Source organism: Schistocerca piceifrons, chromosome 7 (genome assembly GCF_021461385.2).
Source record: "Schistocerca piceifrons isolate TAMUIC-IGC-003096 chromosome 7, iqSchPice1.1, whole genome shotgun sequence".
Classification (NCBI taxonomy): domain Eukaryota; kingdom Metazoa; phylum Arthropoda; class Insecta; order Orthoptera; family Acrididae; genus Schistocerca; species Schistocerca piceifrons.
Window position 1 is genome coordinate 569334413 of NC_060144.1, and position 12437 is coordinate 569346849.

Consider the following 12437-nt stretch of genomic DNA (forward strand, 5'->3'; position numbering starts at 1 on the left):
GGGTAGAGCCACGGGTCGTAACACATCTGAAATGTAACGTCCACTGTTCAAATTACAGTCAATGCGAACAAGAGGTGACCGAGACGTGTAACCAATGGTACCCCATACCATCACGCCAGGTGATACGCCAGTATGGCGATGACGAATACACGCTTCCAATGTGCGTTCACCGCGATGTCGTCAAACACGGATGCGACAATCATGATGCTGTTAACAGAACCTGGATTCATCCGAAAAAATTACGTTTTGCCATTCGTGCACCCAGGTTCGTCGTTGAGTACACCATCGCAGGCAATCCTGTCTGTGATGCAGCGTCAAGGGTAACCGCAGCTATTGTCTCCGAGCTGATAGTCCATGCTGCTGCAAACGTCGTCGAACTGTTCGTGCAGATGGTTGTTGTCTTGCAGATGTCCCCATCTGTTGACTCAGGGATCGAGACGTGGCTGCACGATCCGTTACAGCCGTGCGGATAAGATGCCTGTCATCTCGACTGCTAGTGATACGAGGCCGTTGGGATCCAGCACGGCGTTCCGTATTACTGTCCTCAACCCACCGATTCCATATTCTGCTAACAGCCATCGGATCTCGACCAACGCGAGCAGCAATGTCACGATACGATAAACCACAATTGCGATAGGCTACAATCCGACCTTTATGAAAGTCGGAAACGTGATGGTACGCATTCCTCCTCCTTACACGAGGCATCACAACAACGTTTCACCAGGCAACGCCGGTCAACTGGTGTTTGTGTATGAGAAATCGGTTAGAAACTTTCCTCTTGTCAGCACGTTGTAGGTGTCGCCTCCGGCGCCAACCTTGTGTGAATGCTCTGAAAAGCTAATCATTTGCATATCACAGCATCTTCTTCCTGTCGGTTAAATTTTGCGTAAGTAGCACGTCATCTTCGTGGTGTAGCAATTTTAATTGCCAGTAGTGTAAGAACAGCAAACTTAAGATGCTGCTCTACCCGGCAAGGTGACAAAGTTCCTTACCAGAGACGTGTATCGTCAAGTAAATGTAGTCAGAATTCAAATAATACCAGAGTTAAAAAAATTTTCCCAATGCTACATTGTTTGAGACTCCCATACTTAAACTACGAAAGACATTACTATCCACCATCATCAACACTATCTCTTTCATAGTCGAAAGTTGGTGACCCATCACACAATCCTCTTAACAATCTGTCCCCATATTTCCCGGTCTTCTGCACCTCGGAGTAGTTGCCCCCAGTCTGGCGTGTCTTCTTCTTTATCTGGTCTGTCCACCGTCTCTTGGTCTTCCCTGCAGTCTTTTCCCTTCGACTTTGCCTTGATGATCATCTTCTCCAAGTTATCCTATCATCTACCTATGAGACAAAAGAGCTGCAGGATTCGTTGGAAACAAATACTGGACAACCTCTTCTCCACCCTGAGTTCGTGAAGAATTGGTTTGTTGGTCCGTTTGTCCATCCGTGATATTTTCAGTAATCTCTTAAATCTCCACATCTCAAAAGCATAAATTCCTGAGCAAACCCCTTCTGTTATTGTCCATGTTTCAGTGCTACAAAGGAAATCTGGAAGCACCAGAGATTTCAGCACTCTCAAATTTGTGTGTCTGGTTAGGGCTCAGTCTTTCCAAATCACTGTCAGCTTCGATGCAGCATCCCTACCCAGAACAATTCTATTTCCTGTGTAGAGCCACCCTCTTTCTGAACCACTGAACTCAGGTTGACAAACTGATCAACTTCTTTATGTTCTGAGAGTACGTGACAGGTAGTGACGTACTGTCACTTATCATTATCTTAGTCTCTTTCTTATTAATTGACAATCCAAGTTTCCTTCATTTCAAATTCTGAACTGCCCACAATATGGTGTCACCAGCAAATCTTAGATTATTGATTCTTCGTCTTACAATCGTGATTCCACCAGTCTAGCCATTAAGACTTTTTCTCATAATATAATCTTCATACATGTTGAATGGAACCGGTGATACAATGAACCCCTGTCTAGCTCTTTTGGATGGTTCAAAAGGACTTGAAATAGTTTTAGTTAGTCTCATTGTTGCCAGAGGGACGCTGTGCTTCACGGAGAGTTTTTGCTATTAAAATTCGGGGAGTGTATGATGCAGGAAGAATTGGGCAAGATAATGCTTGTTCCCATATACGTATGTCTCGTTAAATGACACGGTGAGAAAATCCGAGAAGTTACATCTTTTGTGGAGGTTCAGTGACAACCGCTCCTTGGATGTATTCCCGTATCGGGTGCCACGGTGTGGCGAATGTTTGCGCAATCAAAATAGTTCAAATGGCTCTGAGCACTATGGGACTTAACATCTGTGGTCATCAGTCCCCTAGAACTTAGAACTACTTAAACCTAACTAACCTAAGGACATCACACACATCCATGCCCGAGGCAGGATTCGAACCTGCGACCGTAGCAGCCGCGCGGTTCCGGACTGCGCGCCTAGAACCGCTAGACCACCGCGGCCGGCTGCGCAATCAAGTGTTGTGTTTGTGTTGCTATGGAAACCATGGAGCAGACAAAGTCCGGTGCCTTCACAGAGTAGTCTGCTCCTCAGGCACACACAGTCTCTCTCAGTGAGACAATGATCGCTATTTTCCAAAGGACACTGGCCGGAGAACAGGAAATGTATGCTCCTATTATTTTTGGGCAAACTCCAATAGTGGAAATTTACTGCTTGTCGTACGTGACATTTTCAGAGAAGGAGACAACGATCAAATAAAGACTTCTGAAAATTTTTAAATTTTTAATTTTTTTATAATTATCTAGATCGCGTACAGTATCACACTTTTAAACATGATAATTAGTTTCACTTAACCGAGAAGCCATCTCGAGATCACTGGTGGTAAGATATATGTCAGCATAATATGTACTGAAAAACCTGCGTCACCTGTACATGGCATAAGTAAACATCCTTTACAGACTTTGAGAGCAGGTTCCCTACACCAAAACAAGAAAAAGGTATCTAGTGAACATGGGCTCTAAAATTTATAGCAGTTGTTCAATAGAAATGTATTTCACAACAGCGAAGATGAGCACGTATGTTTATAGGATTTTTCCTTGTTTTAGTTCATACTGCGTCTTTCAAAATATGGTAGGCAAGGACTGACAGTAAAAAAATCTGTCTCGCAGTATCTGAGATGAAAAAGTGATCGTAGCTCTTAGATATACATTCTACAGCCCATCTGTACTAGAATCTTATTTCTTGTTTTGGTGTAAGGAAAGTGTCCTCAGAGTCTGTAAAGGGAATTTAGTTAGTTGTTATATAAGAGAAAGTGTTTTATGCTGGTCTGACGGCCACTTAAGTTCTATTAAATAACACACAATTATATGAACCATGCAGGGTTTTCAACATGCTGTTTGCTGACATACACTTTACCATGAGCGATCTCAGAATTGTTGCTTAGTCGACTAATACTAGTTATCACATTTAAATGTTTTATAATGTACACAATATAGAGAGTTAAAAACATTTTTTAAAATGTTTTAAAATTTAAAGAAATTTATTGCCTCCTCAGGATTTGAGATAACTACGCCCAAACGAATAATGGTCACTCTACCCCATTTTGGCTACATTGGCAGTGATAATCCACGCGCTAACAATACGTAATACACCTACGTATGAGATATGCTTGTTATTCTTGCTGCGTCAGCCTAGAATAAAAAGTCGACCGAAACTTCCTGGCAGATTAAAACGGTATCCCGGACCGAGACTCGAACTCGGGACCTTTGCCTTTCGCGGGCAAGTGCTCAACCAGCTCAGCTACACAAGCACGACTCACGCACCGTCCTCACAGCTTTAATTCCGCCAGTATCTCGTCTCCTACCTTCCAAACTTCACAGAAGCTCTCCTGCGAACCTTGCAGAACTAGCACTCCTGGAAGAAAGGATATTGCGGAGACATGGCTTAGCCACAGCCAGGGGGATGTTTCTAGAATGAAATTTTCACTGTACAGGGAGTGTGCGCTGATATGAAACATCCTGGCAGATTAAAACTGTGTGCCCGACCGAGACTCGAACTCGGGACCTTTGCCTTTCACTTCTGTGAAGTTTGGAAGGTAGGAGACGAGGTACTGCCGGAACTGAAGCTGTGAGGGCGGGGCGTGAGTCGTGCTTGGGCAGCTCAGTTGGTAGAGCACTTGCCCGCGAAAGGCAAAGGTCCCGAGTTCGAGTCTCAGCCCGGCACACCGTTTTAGTCTTCCAGGAAGTTTCATATCAGCGCACACTCCGCTGTAGAGTGAAAATTTCATTCTAGAAAAAGTCGACCTTTTGACGACAGGCTTCACCATTTTCCTTTGGGAAAGATGGTTATCATCAAAATTCACTGTTTTATTCTTACATTGGCGCTACAAGAATACAGTGAATATTTTTGCGCGAGATGTGTAGACAGAAGTGTTCCTGAGGCACCACGGCCAGTGGTTTTCGTGGTCACGAGAAGACATCGGGAAGGCTGGCAGTCTCTGTGCAACCCAGAAGCTTTCACCAGCCACCAGTGCGGACGTGTGGCAGGAAACACGCCGTGGCAACCTCCTCGCAGACAGAATCGCGTTTGTTAACTCTCGGGCAGTTCAATGACTGCAGAAGCATGGTGTAATGCTGCTAGCCACCTGGAGCTCGCACTCTGAAACGTCAGTTTCAAGCCACGTACAAGGTGTGTTCAAATTACACTAATGGCCATTAAAACTGCTACACCAACAAAAAATTCAGATGATAAACTTGTATTCATTGGACAAATATATTATACTAGAACTGACATGTGATTACATTTTCACGCAATTTGGTTGCATAGATCCCGAGAAATCAGAACCTGAACAACCACCTCTGGCCGTAATAACGGCATTCATACACCTGGGCATTGAGTCAAACAGAGCTTGGATGGCGTGTACAGGTACAGCTTCCCATGCAGTTTCAACACGATACCACAGTTCATCAAGAGTAGTGACTGGCGTCTTGTGACAAACCAGTTGCTCGGCCACCATTGACCAGACGTCTTCAGTTGACGAGAGATCTGGAGAATGCGCTAGCCAGGGCGGCAGTCGAACATTTTCTGTACCCAGAAAGGCCCGTACAGGACATGCAACAAGCGGTCGTGCATTATTCTGCTGAAATGTAGGGTTTCGCAGGATTCGAATGAAGGGTAGAGCCACGGGTCGTAACACATCTGAAATGTAACGTCCACTGTTCAAAGTACCGTCAATGCGAACAAGAGGTGACCGAAACGTGTAACCCATGGTAACCCATACCATCACGCCGGGTGATACGCCAGTATGGCGATGACGAATACACGCTTCCAATGTGCGTTCCGTATTACCCTCCTGAACCCACCGATTCCGTATTCTGCTAACAGTCATTGGATCTCGACAACTCGAGCAGCAATGTCGCGATACAATAAACCACAGTCGCGATAGGCTACAATCCGACCTTTATCAAAGTCGGAAACGTGATGGTACGCATTTCTCCTCCTTACACGAGGCATCACAACAACGTTTCACCAGGCAACGCTGGTCAACTGCTATTTGTGTATGAGAAATCGATTGGAAACTTTCCTCATGTCAGCACGTTGTAGGTGTCGCCACCGGCGCCAACCTTGTGTGAATGCTCTGAAAAGCTAATCATTTGCATATCACAGCATCTTCCTCCCGTCGGTCAAATTTCGCGTCTGTAGCACGTCATCTTCGTGGTGTAGCAATTTTAATGGCCAGTTGTGCATAAGGTCTTTACTTCTCTTTTTCACAAAATAGTCAGTCAAAAAATGTAAAAATGTCTGTCGTTTCGCAACATAACATTCCTTCTATCGCACACACTTCTCACAGCGTCGACGCCTTGATTCTTTAGGAATTTGTGTCCGTGCGGTTCTAGGCGCTCCAGTCCGGAGACGCGCTGCTGCTACGATCGCAGGTTCGAATCCTGCCTCGGGCATGGGTGTGTGTGATGTCCTTAGGTTAGTTAGGTTTAAGTAGTTCTAAGTTCTAGGGGACTGATGACCACAGCAGTTGAGTCCCATAGTGCTCAGAGCCATTTGAATTTTTTTTTTAGGAATTTGTTTTGACCACTGACGAATCACCGCTCGAATATCGATAAGATTGGAGAATTTGTGGCTACAGACTCTATCTTTTGCAGTTGGAAAAAAGTTAAAGATAACTATGAGCCATGTCGTGTAAGTAAGGACCATGAAAAACCACGTCAAAGTTGATTTCACGAAGAAACTGCTGCCCTGCAATCAGCCGACGAGCTGCCGCATTGTCTCGAAGAAAGAGCACACGTGTAGCCTTCTGTGGTCCTTTTTCTCGCAGTGCTGAAAGCTGCTGGTTCTTCAACACATCTTGATAGCTCACACTTGTCATCTACTGAGGAATACAACACTGGAACTTACCCGAAACTTTTTTGGCGAGCAGTAAGTCTGTGTGCTTCCACTAAACTCACTGGAATTGAGAAGCGGCATTTACGTTTCTCTCATTGTGACAATAGTGGAAAAGAAAGTCCCAATCAAGGCGTCATCACGCATCGACTTTTGTGGCAGAAACGCAAGTGCACAACCCTGATGTCGTCTGCCAACATTTGAGGAGACCGCATCCACACACGGGACATTATTATAACTATTTACTTTTCACATTTATTCCTTTACTTCTTTTTTCACGTCGCGGCTATTCAGTATCGACCTCCAAGTCTAATAAGTGAACCTTTCTGGCGCGTGGTTATAGCAGCTGTTTACTGTAATTACATACAAAGTTTCAGTGTGAAATTTCGGAGAATAATCGTGCCACGTAGCAGACTGCTGCATGTGATGAGTATAGTGTAATCTATCAACAACAATAAATAATCACTATTCTTACTTTAATCGTGTTTCAACATTATCAAAGAGAACCTTCCGCAAGTCATGTTCCACTTTAGCCATCATGATGAAAAGAGATAAGTTAACAGACAGTAGGACAAAGTCGAAGCTATCATAAAAGTCAATTACGAACTCGAACATTGGTTGAAGTGTATGTAATAATGCGACCAGTGACAACGGAATATCACCAGACATGATAGACCTATAGTACAATGGAAAGAAGCAGACACACCATAAACGTATCTGGTATCCATCTGGAGGAAATTTCCCACATTTTCAGGTCCTCATTCAAGATTATGTGCAGATAATCCCACGCAGTTGGGAACTACGATGGCGTACCTTTCACACACGCTGGGCAATCTTCCATGAAAACTGTCCCCAGTTTCTTGACCATGTCGTCGAACGGGTCAGCTTCTCTGGACTGTCGCGCTCACGAGGGCAGATTCGTGACACCATCAGCACGTGTCACACTCAACTAACAATGAGTTTCAGTGGGAGACACACCGAGAGAGTGGAGCAAACGGGAGATCACTCGCCGTTTTCGTAGCAGTCTCTGTTCCTTTAGAAGTTTCTGTACAGTGACTGTACACCATGGTGGGTCCCTCCCATTATAAACTATTCCAGTGGGTACCTATGTACCCAGTGTATGGTCAATTATTCTTTTAAACTTGACCCACAGTTCCTCTACTTTCTCCTGTCCTGTGCTAAGAATTTCAGGTTTCTCACTGAGATGTGACACTACTTCTTTTTTATGTAGTTTACAGAGCGTACCCGTCCTTCTCTCTGTTTTCGTTGTCCTTTGTATTGTTGCCACAAATGCTTCATATCACTGAAATCAGTTTCGATGTGGACATCGTCAAAGAGGTCAGGTCTCTTTGTCGCCTTTAAATCTCATATACTTCCGTCACGAGTGAGATTTCGAACTTTCTGTTCTAAGCAGTTTCAGAGAACGCATTTAGTAATGATTCACAGCATGTCCTGTCACGCTCACCACTATACAACAAAAATGTAATTTTCCCACCTGATTGGTGGATGATTAAAGTCTCCTCCAGGGGACTGGGGAACTTACAAGTGAATGGAGCTTCTCTTTAAAATTTTCGGTTAGGTCAGGAGATGGGTCTGGTAGTTGATAGAAGGATAAAAGTATAATTCTATGCCCACCCTTGATACTAAATCTTTCCGCACAATCTTGTATGCAGGCTCAGTTTCTGGCTCTGAGGATTTAAGCTTCCTGTCTACTGCGACAAATACACCAACTCCATTTCCCATTAGCCTAGCCTTCCGAAGCAAAAATTTCCCACAAAAACCTCGCTGTTATCAACTTAAGTTTTAACCAGCTACCTGTGCCTAGCAGTATGTGAGCTTCGCCTCTTTTCATGAACGCTTCAAACTGCTGCACTTTAATGCGATGCTTCGATAGTTAGCTGCTAGGCTTTTAACACTCTCGCCGATAGGAGGCATTCTTTGGATCTTATTCTGGTTTTCCTACAAATATCGTTATTTGGACTGCATGGGGAATCGCATAATACAAAAAAAAAAACCTTGTGTGCATCCCACAAACAGACAAGCTACCTGGGTAGCAGTCCCTGATATGTAACGCACTCCTGACTGATTTAGGGGGGACCGTACAGTTCTCAACCCTATGTCACAGAACCTGCAAAGTCCCTGATCTGAGTCTTCCACTTGACTCAGGACCAGGACCCACGATCAGTTCTGGGAACAGGGTTGCAAATTGTGAGCTTCGTTGAAACTCCGACGAAGGCTGGTATTCTACACCTCTCCTGCAGGTTGCTGGAATGATGCAAGTATGATCCCGGAGCCTAGCGGACAGGCATCGTTTGTTCCCTCAGTGAGTGGATCTGCTGTTCCTTCCTCCCTTGCTGCCATTTGCCTTAGGGGCAGGAGTATTCGTCATACGTTAGAACTGCCGGTGATCAATAGATATTCTCCTTGACACAAAACAAATCAGGTGTAGTGAGTCCCAGTTTCAGTGGAAGACACCACCTCCAGCGCTGAGTCCCACCTGGTCTCTATCTACCGTGTACAGGACGCCTACTCCTAACTCTGACACCCCATTCTTAAAATAATAATGGTTCAAATGAATGTTCTTATTTGAATACAGTATTAACAAGAGCCTCAGATGTCCTTCACTGCCGGCCGAAGTGGCCGTGCGGTTCTAGGCGCTGCAGTCTGGAACCACGAGACCGCTACGGTCGCAGGTTCGAATCCCGCCTCGGGAATGGATGTGTGTGATGTCCTTAGGTTAGTTAGGTTTAACTAGTTCTAAGTTCTAGGGGAATAATGACCTCAGAAGTTGAGTCCCATAGTGCTCAGAGCCATTTGAACCATTTTTTTTGTCCTTCACTCATGAGCAGTGGACGAGTAGCGACAGGTACTGCAGTTCCTGCAGAGGAGCCAGGATTCGCAACAGAGGATAGCACTTGAGATACATTTGGTAGGTCTGGGAAGCGGCTCTCGAGAACTCTCCCAACACACCGACTCACAGCAGCTAGTATCCCTTGACTTCACGGTTGTAACAGATCAACTCATACAAATATCTAGGTGTCACAGTTTGTAGGAATATGAAGCGAAAATACCCTAAAACTTGAGTAGGTACGTAACGATTCCAATTCAAAAGAAGGCTGCTGCTAAGAGATGTGAATATTACTGAATCATCAGTTTAATAAGTCGTCGTTACAAAATATTGACACTAGTTATTTATAGAGAATGGAAAAATCTGGCCGGCCGCGGTGGCCGAGCGGTTCTAGGCGCTCCAGTCCGGAACCACGCGACTGCTACGGTCGCAGGTTCGAATCCTGCCTCGGGCACGGATGTGTGTGATGTCCTTAGACTAGTTACGTTTAAGTAGTTCTAGATCTAGGGGCCTGATGACCTCAGATGTTAAGTCCCAGAGCCATTTGGAAAAATCTGGTAAAAGGAATGTTTCGTTTTAGTGTACTGTCGACCACGGCGTCTTTAGAGATGGAGCATAAACTAGGATCGTTTGTTAACGATGGAGGCGGAAACTAGACGCGCCCTTTCAAAGAAACCATCCCGACATTTGCCAGCAACTTGGATGGTTGGACGCAGAAAAAGCTCAACGAGGTCGACATCGGGTAAGATGAGTTCGAATTTCGAAGAAATGTAGGAACATCCGACGAAATACATTACGGTTTATCTTAGAACCTAGACTGAATGAAGGAAAGCCTACGTTTATAGTATTTGCAGATATAGAGAAAAGTTTTGGAATATGGACTGGACTAAACTCTATTAAATTTCGAAGGCAACATGCATAAAATATAGGGAGCGAATAGTTAGATACAACTTTTACAGAAAACAGACTACAGTTATATGAGTCAAAGAACATGAAAGGGAAGCAGTGATTGAGAAGGGAGTGACACGAGGTAGTAGCGTATGCCCAACGTTATTTAATCTGTAGATGAAGCAAGCTGCTAAGGGAACCGAGGAGAAATTTTGAAAGGGAACTGAAGTTCAGGAATGACAAACAAAAGATCTGCACTGTGCAGATGACACTGTAATTCTGTCAAACACGGTTAAAGACTGAAAGTAATGAGCAGAGTTGAAAAGAGATTATAAGACGTGCAGCAATAAAAGCAAAACAAGTGTAATGGAAGGTCGTCGAATTAAATCAGATAATGCTGAAGGAAGTAGGTTAGGAAAATGAGACGCTAAAAGTAGTAGACCGGTTTAGCTATTTGGGCAGCAATACAACTGATGGTGGCTGAAGCAGGGATCATACACCACTGGCCATTAAAATTGCTACTCCACGAAGATGACATGCTACAGACGCGAAATTTAACCGACAGGAAGAAGATGCTGTGATATGCAAATGATAAGATTTCCAGAGCATTCACACAAGGTTGGTGCCGGTGGCGACACCGACAACGTGTTGACATGAGGAAAGTTTCCAACCGAATTCTCATACAAAAATAGCAGTTGACCGACGTTGCCTGATGAAACGTTGTTGTGATGCCTCGTGTAAGGAGAAGAAATGTGTACCATCTCGTTTCCGACTTTGATAAAGGTCGGATTGTAGCCTAACGCGATTGCTGTTTCTCGTATCGCGACATTGCTTCTCGCGTTGGTCGAGATCCAATAACTGTTAGCAAAATATGGAATCGGTGGGTTCAGGAGAGTAATACGGAACGCCGTGCTGGATCCCAACGGCCTCGTATCACAAGCAGTCGAGATGACAGGCATCTTATCCGCATGGCTGTAACGGATCGTGCAGCCACGTCTCGATCCCTGAATAAACACATGGGGACGTTTGCAAGACAACAACCATCTGCACGAACAGTTCGGCGATGTTTGCAGCAGCATGGACTATCAGCTCGGAGACCGTGGCTGCGGTTACCCTTGACACTGCATCACAGACAGGAGCGCCTGCAATGGTATACTCAATGACGAACCTGGGTGCACGATTGGCAAAACGTCATTTTTTGGGATGAATCCAGGTTCTGTTTGCAGCATCATGATAGTCGCATCCGCGTTTCGCGACATAGCGGTGAACGCACATTGGCAGCGTGTATTCGTCATCGCCATACTGGCGTATCACCCGGGGTGATGGTATGGGGTGCCATTGGTTACACGGCTCGGTCACCTCTTGTTCGCATTGACGGCACTTTGAACAGTGGACTTTACATTTCAGGTGTGTTACGACCTGTGGATCTACCCTTCATTCGATTCCTGCAAAACCCTGCATTTCAGCAGGATAATGCACGAACGCATGTTGCAGGTCCTGTACGGGCTTTTCTGGATACAGAAAATATTCGACTGCTGCCGTGGCCAGCACATTCTCCAGATCTCTCACTAATTGAAAACGTCTGGTCGATGGTGGCCGAGCAACTGGTTCGTCACAATAGGCCAGTCACTACTCTTGATGAACTGTGGTATCGTGTTGAAGCTGCATGGGCAGCTGTACCGTTACACGCCATCCAAGCTCTATTTGACTCAATGCCCAGGCGTATCAAGGCCGTTACTACGGCCAGAGGTGGTTGTTCTGGATACTGATTTCTCAGGATCTATGCACCCAAATTGCGTGAATATGTAATCACATGTCAGTTCTAGTATAATATATTTGTCCAATGAATGCCCGTTTATCATCTGCGTTTCTTCTTGGTGTAGCAATTTTAATGGCCAATAGTGTATTATAAAATGCAGACTGGCGATGACAAGAAATGCATTTCTGAAAAAGAGGAATTTGTTGACATCTAATACAAATTTGTCTGTTAGGTAGTCTTTTCTGAAGGTATTTGTTTGGCGCGTAGCCTTGTATGGAAGTGAAAATTGGGCGACAGGTATTTCAGACAAGAAGAAAAAAAATTAATTTGAAATGTGGTGCCATAGAACAATACTGAAGATTAGATGAGTAGATCGAATAATAAATGAACAGGTACTGAATCCAATTGGGGAAAAAGAAATTTGTGCCATTTTTTGACTAAAAGAATGGACCAGTTGCAGGACACATCTTGAGGCATCAAGAAATTTGCCAGTCTGGTCATGGAAGGAAGCATGGGGGTAAAAACTGTAGAAGGAGACCAAAACTTGAAAACAGTAGGAAGGTTCAGATGAGTGTAGGGTTCGGT